This window comes from Pinus tabuliformis, chromosome J (genome assembly GCF_031772625.1).
Source record: "Pinus tabuliformis cultivar Carrire ecotype Pingquan chromosome J, CPIR1, whole genome shotgun sequence".
Classification (NCBI taxonomy): domain Eukaryota; kingdom Viridiplantae; phylum Streptophyta; class Pinopsida; order Pinales; family Pinaceae; genus Pinus; species Pinus tabuliformis.
Genome location: NC_142295.1, coordinates 1,407,936,556 through 1,407,945,043, shown reverse-complemented (window position 1 = coordinate 1,407,945,043; position 8,488 = coordinate 1,407,936,556).

Here is an 8,488-nt window from a genome sequence, read left to right as displayed (position 1 = left end):
GGATTTAAATAGGAACACAAAAAATTACAAAGATAACCATAAACACAGAGATGTAATAGAAATAATACTTCATTTCATTAATGTAAAACACTGAAATATGCTTATAAATAGAAATGGAAATAAACCAGCTAGGGCGATGGTAGCTTATCTCTGAGAAGAGATGTGGCGACTACAATCCTCTGAACTATGTTACAATGAGGTTCGAAGGCCTATTTATTGTTGAGAAATAATGGAAAACCCTTAACATCCAAAAACCTAACCCTCGAAGATGAAACGCCAAACTGTGTGCCCTGTTTGGGTAAATTGGTACATCAACTTCCTGGGGTCGTAACTTTGGCATGCGATCTTCGTTTGATGCTTACAATAGCTCGTTAGAAAGATCTATCCGAGTAGTACAACTTTGGGAAGAGCACGATTGATGCTCCCAGATTTTCCAGAAAATGTCGTTTAGGGCATCAAAATGGCTCCAGAAGTTCAAGACCCGAAAAACTGTTAAAAATAGTAAATTGTGCTATAATTACGGAAACGGAAAAACTGAAAGAGATAGTTGTGGGGGTCCAAATGTGATAGGTGGGTGGCCACCAACATCCACTTGGATCATTCCTCCCCCCTTAGGAAGTAATGGTCCCCATTGCGTTGAGTTCCTCCATCTGCTGAACTTGGTCCCTGGTGAGTTGTTCTACAATCTCGGATGTGTCCAGTAATGGTGGGAAGCATGGTCGACGATGGTCCACATTGAACACTCAATGCAGGTGAAGGATTGAGGGAATGTTGTGCTCCAAAGCATTGTTTCCCACAACCTTAGTAATGCTGTAAGGACCATGTCAGAGCGGTCTGAGCTTCTGATGGGCTCTTGTAAGGCATTTTTTCTGTAGATGCAACCAGAGTTTGTTGCCCACTTGAAACTTGTGTGGTACCCCTATGGGTGAGGAGAGGTTGTTCCTGTGTTATTTCATGACAGTATCCCTCTGTTGCTGCTGCGCAGAGGAACCCTTCGTGGGGGTCATGGATGTGGCAACGATATTCCCCTTACTTTTGGAGTGAACCAAACAGAAAATGAATTTCCTAGTCTGGGAGATGAGCTTGCTGCCTTTCTTAGCAGTGATCAAAGAGGTGGTGGTAGGTGTGGCTACCTCTAGTATCCTGTATAATGAATTACCCAAAGTGATAATAACAGCGCGAGGCCTTGACTCATACACAGCATGTCGCCTCCATAAGTATGGTTGGCCTAATAATACATCACAAACATCCAGAGGTGCAACATCACACAATACCTCATCTGTGAAGGGTTTGATGCTGTAGGGAAGGCGACACTGCTAGCAGACTCGGAGATCCCGTCCTTGGTGAAGCCACCCAATATTGTACAGTTGCGGGTGTGGTGTAGTCAGTAGGCCCAACCGCTTCACGACCTCTGCTGAAATGAGGTTCTTTTGGCTGCCACTATCAACAATGAATTGCAGCGGCAAACCCTTCACCCACATCTGTGAGTGGAAAAGACGCCCCCCCTCCTCTGGATCTTCGGGCTCATTCTTCTGGATCTTGGCAGTGGAAGCAGTGGCGCTAGGCTCCACATCAATGATCTGTTTCCCTTTTCCATTTCCCTTGTTGGGTTCTGACTCAAGGTCAGAACATGCATCTAATTCTGAAGCCTTCAACTTGGCCACCAACGACTGCTTGGTCCAACACTCACTTGTGTTATGAGTGGGTCTCTTGTGGAACTCACACAACTTTCTTGTGTCCTTCTTCGACTGTGTGGTGTTGTTCTTTTCTTGTAGCTTTTACGGGATGCCTTTGGTTGCCTCGTCTTGGCTTTGTCCTTGGTTCTACGATTTGGGGAAGCCTTTCCCTTGCTTCAGATTTGTAGATCCAAAGTCTCGCTTCTTCTGTTTAAACTTCTGCTCGATTTTGACAGTGTATCGGTATGTTGTGTCGAGCGAGGATATGTTCAAGAACACCATCTCTTCCTGGATGTATCTATGTAGGCAGCCATGGTATTTGAGTACCAAATGCATCTCAGAATCCTTGATACCCAACTGTGTGCGAAGGGTATGAAAAATGTTTGTGAAATCTGGCACATCTTGGTCCCTTCCCTGCCGCAGCGTGGTCCACTTTATGTATTTTTCCTCATAGCTTTTGACAGGGTAGTATTGCTCCTTGATGGCATTCCAGAATGAATCCCAATTGGGTGCGGCTGAAAATAGTGAGCCTCTACTTTCATCCTTTTGCTCGCAGTAGGTTTCCCACTAGTCCTTGACATGGGGGGCTGCTTTGAGAAGAGCGAAAATAATCTTTTCCCGACTAGAAAAGTCATGAATAGAAAAATACCCTTCTAGTAGATTTAACCATTTATCTATGACATCTGCGTCTATTTGATCCTCGAAGATGGGGATTTCAAAATTAACGTGTACCTTAAAGGGCGTGGCGTTTCCAGAGTAGATGTTGGAAGCCGATGCGTCGCCTCTAGGTAGCCGCTGAAGGATTTGGGAAAGTTGTCCATCATCATGTTCCTTTATCGCTCGAGGGCCTCTTCGAGCAAAATTTTGATAGGATCTCCTACCCCCTCGTCTTTCTTTTCATCCCCCATGGGAGGCTTTCGGTATTTGTGAGGCTGGTCTTGCAAAGGTTCGACTAGTTCAAGCCCTAACTCCTTATATCCCGACCTCGTTGGGGACATGCAAAGAAAAACAGAGAAAAAGAAGACCGCTCTAATACCACTGATCCACATTTAAACAGGTCTGCAACAAATTACAGAGATAACCATAAACATAGAGATGCAACGTAAATAATACTTCATTTCATTAATGTAAAAGACTGAAATATGCTTATAAACAGAAATGGAAATAAACCAGCTAGGGCGATGGTAGATTATCTCTGAGAAGAGATGTGGCGGCTACATGCCTTTGAACTGTGTTACAATGAGGCTCGAAGGCCTATTTATTGTTGAGAAATAATAGAAAACCTTTAACATCCAAAAACCTAACCCTAGAAGATGAAACGCCAAATTGTGGGTCTCGTTTGGATAAATTGGTACATCAACTTCCCGAGGTCGTAACTTTGGCATATGATCTCCGTTTGACGCGTACAATAGCTCGTTAGAAAGATCTATCTGAGCACTACAAATTTGGAAAAAGAAACACCAGTCCATGGACCCATGTTGCTCCCATATTTCCCAAAACACGTTGTGTAGGGCCTCAAAACGACTTCGAAAGTTCAGAACCCGAAAAACTACTAAAATTAGTAAATTGTGCTATAATTACAGAAACTAAAAAACTGAAAGAGACAGTTGCGGGGGTCCAAATGGGATAGGTGGTGTTACAGGGAAAAGTGTCTATATAGAACTGCTCTATCCCACTAAGGTGTGACAGCTACCTTAGAAACAAACAGAGAAAAACTACTTTCATTTTTCCTTTATGAATTATAGATAGAGAGGAACATAAAGACCAACCTCTGTCTTGCGCTAATCTCCTGATTTGATTCCTCTCTTCCTTGATAGTCTTTCGCTACTTGTTCCCTTGCACGCCTAGCTTCACAAAGTACTTGTAAGATCACAGTAGCATAGCACTATACAAAGACATGGATCTATAATCATAAACAATCTAGGATCAGATGTAAATTGACCATTCAAATGTAGCAAACATCAATGACACAAGAGCATGGAGGAAAACTTGAATAGCTTTTATTGATAAACAAGAAAGAGCCAAGAGGAGTTACAACCAGTTGTTCTGACCCAGCATCAACCTCTCAGCAAGGAAGCCCCTCTTCACCTCATACAAAGCTTAGATCACCCAACAATCTGATGTTTGTCTCAAGAAACCAACAGCAATTCCTTACAATATGCAAAATTCCAGCCTCTGGATCTCTGGGATGAGGGATCCATATATAGATATTTGTAATGGAGATGAGTCATCTTATGATTTGATTAGTGTCTTCCCTCTGATAGTTCTTGCTTCCACTTGGAGATTGATGATCTCTTACTCATCCTTGGTCGAATTCAGAGAGGCAAGTGTCACAGGAGAAGTTTCTGGAAGCTTCCATTGCCTCTCCACCTCACGGAATGACATTGCCATTTGTCATTTCTCGCCCATCGCACCCCATAGAAGGGCTTTTCGAAATGCAACACACCCACACAATGTATTTAGGTGAGATGCAACGCACTTGGCCAGTGGAGCAGCTGAAATGATCCTGATTTGACCAATTCTGAGCAGTTTTTCATGGAGAACTTCTGGGAGAAGCTGTAATCTGTTGACCTTGTTCCTTTAGGGGTTAGAACAACACTTTTAGGGACTTAGGAGCCCTTGGTTTATGGACATTTCATGTTTGGGGTTGTAGTGCCCAAAAATGTCTATAACAGGTGGGTGGCCACCAACATCCACCTGGAGTGTGCCCCTTGGCAACCTGTAATAGTACTCGGATGGGAAGGGAACACACGAGCGAAGATGCATCACAAGTTGGAAAGCAAGTTAGATGGAAATCCAAAGTGATGGTTAAACCAACAACATATTTCAGAAAGATTCATACATACTCATATAAAATAGTCCATACATGCATGCGTAAGAAAGAAAATACATATGCCATTTAGAGTAAACAAGATAGTTGGAATACAATACAACATATGCTTGAAACGTGTTGGCTCTTATTATATAAAGAAGTGTAAGCTCTGGTCATACAATACTTCCATGTCCAACCACTAGTCCCAATAGTGGAATGTTACAGCCACATCCACTTACTCCTCTAAAGAGATGTACTAGCTCCGCATAGTGGAGAAGCCAAGGCTCATTACAATACTGTCCAAGCTCTCTCCAAGATAGTCTTATCATAAGCTTGGCTGACCAAAAGCCTATCCAATGAGTTATGAGGTTCTATTTATAACAAAGGGTGGGGTGACCCTTAACATTCCCCTTTGTGACAATTCATCTACCCTCGTGACTCTTCATCTACTCTATGACTGTTGCATCCAACTATTGACACTTGAACTTCCACTTGACACGATGTTATATTACAATGCACATGTGCTCATGTGAGATGAAATGGCTTGAGCAAGCCATGCAATACATCACTGACACTCGGTCCGTTGTGATGGGACCAACTCTTTGACATGATTGTGATGGCGAAGGTGGTGAGATGATTCCAAGCTTGGTCATCCGTGATGGTGTGCATGCACCCCATGGTGACATCTTGTTGAAGCGAATTCTTGCCTCCGTTGCAATTGGTGCATTGGTTCGTCTCCTTCATCCAAATCATCCATTAACATGTGCATGGTCTTCTTGGGTGTAGTTAAACTGGAAACACATTGATGCATAGTGTCCATGTTGATCTTCAAGTGTGTGTTGGTGGTCATGTGCATCAACTTGCCGAAGTACATGTTCAACTCCAGTTGGACTTTCTTCTTGTCTTCGCCTTAGTGAGTGTATTGAAAGGGTTGGATCGCATGGATGCACACAATGACATGCATGTTGCTAAATCCCTTGCATGTGATCAACAATGCTGCTCACCATGTCTGCTCCATGCTAGCTATTGGGATGGATCTTTAACATGTACGGGCACAGTTTCATCTGTGAGTGCATGTTACGCCCGTTGTTGTTCCTGTTCCTGCTGCAACTCATTCGTCTGCCTATGCAGCTTCATGTTCTTCTTTGAGTTGTTGCTTCGGCACATGCAACTCCTTTGTTCCATTCTCTGTCTTCACGCGATCTTCATGTCGCACTGTCACCTCATAGCCTGAGTCTCCAAAGTTTCTTTCATCATTAGTAGATCTGCTTGAGCTCGCAACTTTGTTCCACCTCTGTGTTTTCAACAACCTTCCTCTTGCATTCGTTGTAATCGGTATGTTGCCTTCAAATGTTGTTCATGATGCTGCTCATTGTGTTGTTGCTGCTGTCATATCTTGATTTCCTTGTCTACGAACAACTTGATGTCTTCGTGGGTAGGCAAGTTCATAGACACTTGATCGTCTGCATCCCCAAGTGTGCTTTGAACGGTGTCTTCGACTCTGCTCTCTTGGAAACCATTGTACTTGTGCTGCTGAGAGGTAGATGAACACTTGAGATACCTGGAGACATGGAAACACTCATGGCAAGCAATTTGTTAGTCGAAAACCAAAATGAACTAGAGAACTGACTTGCAACATACTTGTGTAATTGATCATGAAGGTTGCGCAATTTTGGTTGGGAGGTCAGGATACTGACTACCAAGACTACGCAAGGCACAGTCTGGGTTGCTGGGAGACTGATTCATTATTGGAACTGTGAAATACACAACCTAGTTTGGATGCTAACCGTTGGAATTGCACAATGCACGATCTCAGTTGGCAATGGTTGCAGGCTCAGTGACTGCATTACGCAATTTTCTGGGCTAGCAGCCAATGTCCCTCAGAAATGAGCAAAACAGTCCTGGAGGATAGTGCATGGGTAGAAATGCGCATTTTTGGAGAGTAAGACAGAGCCTTCCTTCCCCGGATTGCGCAATGTTGTCTCAAAGAAGGCAGAGTCCGGGTCGAGGTTGCCCAGACTCACCGACACGCAACTGAACATGAATGTGAGTGTGAATGCACAGTGATACTAAGTGTAAGCATAAGTGAATGATCATGAATGCAAACAGTGAATCACAGATTCAGAAAACGGAATAACATGCATGTGGGTGAGGCAAGTCGCTGAATTGGTGACCGTTCGTGAAAAATAGTTTCATGCATGCGACAACAATGGGATAGAAACGAAAACTAAAACGGTGTTAGTACAAGCTAATATGTATCAAAACGATAGCGAGTGCTCATTGAAATCAAGAAGACAATGTTCATACAAAGCGACACACAAAAAGCGCCAGAAATGCAACACAAGACATGGAAGGTGAGCTTACCCCAAGACAACTGAGCTAAATGAGCCGACAACTCCTAGATGTGATGTGGGATGGCAGAGCTACAAGGTTGATGTGAGGAATGAGCTCTGCAACGTCCGGTTGATGAGTTTTGATAAAATCGAGGTTGTGACACGCATGCCAAAAATCTAGGGAAAGCGACACTTGGTGGGAGGTTTCTGAATTGATCCTTGCATGTAACCTCCAACTGCCCAAAAGTAGATCCCTGAAACAAGGTATGCCTTTGCAAGTTGCCTTGGGAGAAGCAGCCCATACATGCAAGTCTGTTTTGCTCGGTCCCAGAGGGTACCGGTCAACTCAGCTGCACATGTAAGAGGCTATATGACTGCTGGGAGAAAATGTGCATTTCAGGTTGGGAGCTGGGCTAGCTGCCCAGGATATTTGCACAATTTCTGGGTAGAGCAGCTGACTGCTACCTAGATTTGCGCAAATTCTAGGTTGAGCAGCCCTGCTAGGGAAAATTGCGTAATTTTCACTGTGAGTGTTCGCTTCCAGAATTGTGCAATTCTGAAGCCCAGCAGGTTTCCAGTCAGGATTACGCAATTTCTGGAGGGAAGGTTGGTTGCCCTCCAAAATTACGCAATTTCTTCAAGGAGATGCTCGGCCTATAGTTGGACCAAGTCTGGGTGATCAACCTGTGAGGGGAATGCATCAAGTTGTGATCGAAAGGCTACCTTTGTGCAAGAAAAAACCTGAAGCTTGTGTACTTGAAGAAGCAAGACAAAGTGCTATGAAAAGTTGGTAGGGAAGCTCCAAGACGAAGTTAAGGAAAAATTTTGGAGGGTGGTTGTAGCCGCTACAACAGAAGGTTAATGAGAAGAATAAAGGAAAGTGGGTTAAGAAGAGAGGAAAACCACATGATATAGATGAAAAGGAGAATTCAATGCCACATAAGAAGTTCAATGCATCAAACAAAGAACATGGATTTCAATCTGAGGAGAAGAACAAGGGTGATGGCAAGAATCCTTTGCAGTGATGGACTTGTGGAAAGGATCATCATAGGAGAGACTGTCCGCAACATCAGGGTGGCAGACTATAGATTTACAGTGCTCAGGAGGTATAGACAGCGGGGGATGTTGGAAAGAGTATTCCTCAGATTTATGCATCATTAGATAATAGACGGGAAGATCACCAGGCATCTATTATCGAGATGGATGGTAAGATTTGTGATCAAGTTGTTTCTATTTTGATTGACCCTGGATCTAATTATAGGTATGTTAATCCTAACCTGGTGGATAAGTGTGCTTTGAATAAAGAAGTGCATGTAGAGTCTTGGTTAGTGCAGTTCGCTATAGGTACTAAGAAAAGAGTGCATCACTGGGTAAGAGCTTGTGCCTTTGAGTTGAATGGTATGTCTACATCGGCGCATTTGAATGTACTTCCATTGGGATCATATAGTATGATTCTAGGTATGCATTAGTTGTATCTTCATAGGACTAAGGCAGATTCTTATGAAAATTCTATTGAGTGCTTGGATGACAATGAAGAATAGAGAATCTTATAGGGTAAGAAGAAGGAACATCAATTAGAATGGTTACATCTATGTAGGCAAAGCATAGTCGCAGGAAAGGGTGTGCATTATTTGCAGTGCATATTCCCTGTGATAAAGGTAAGGATG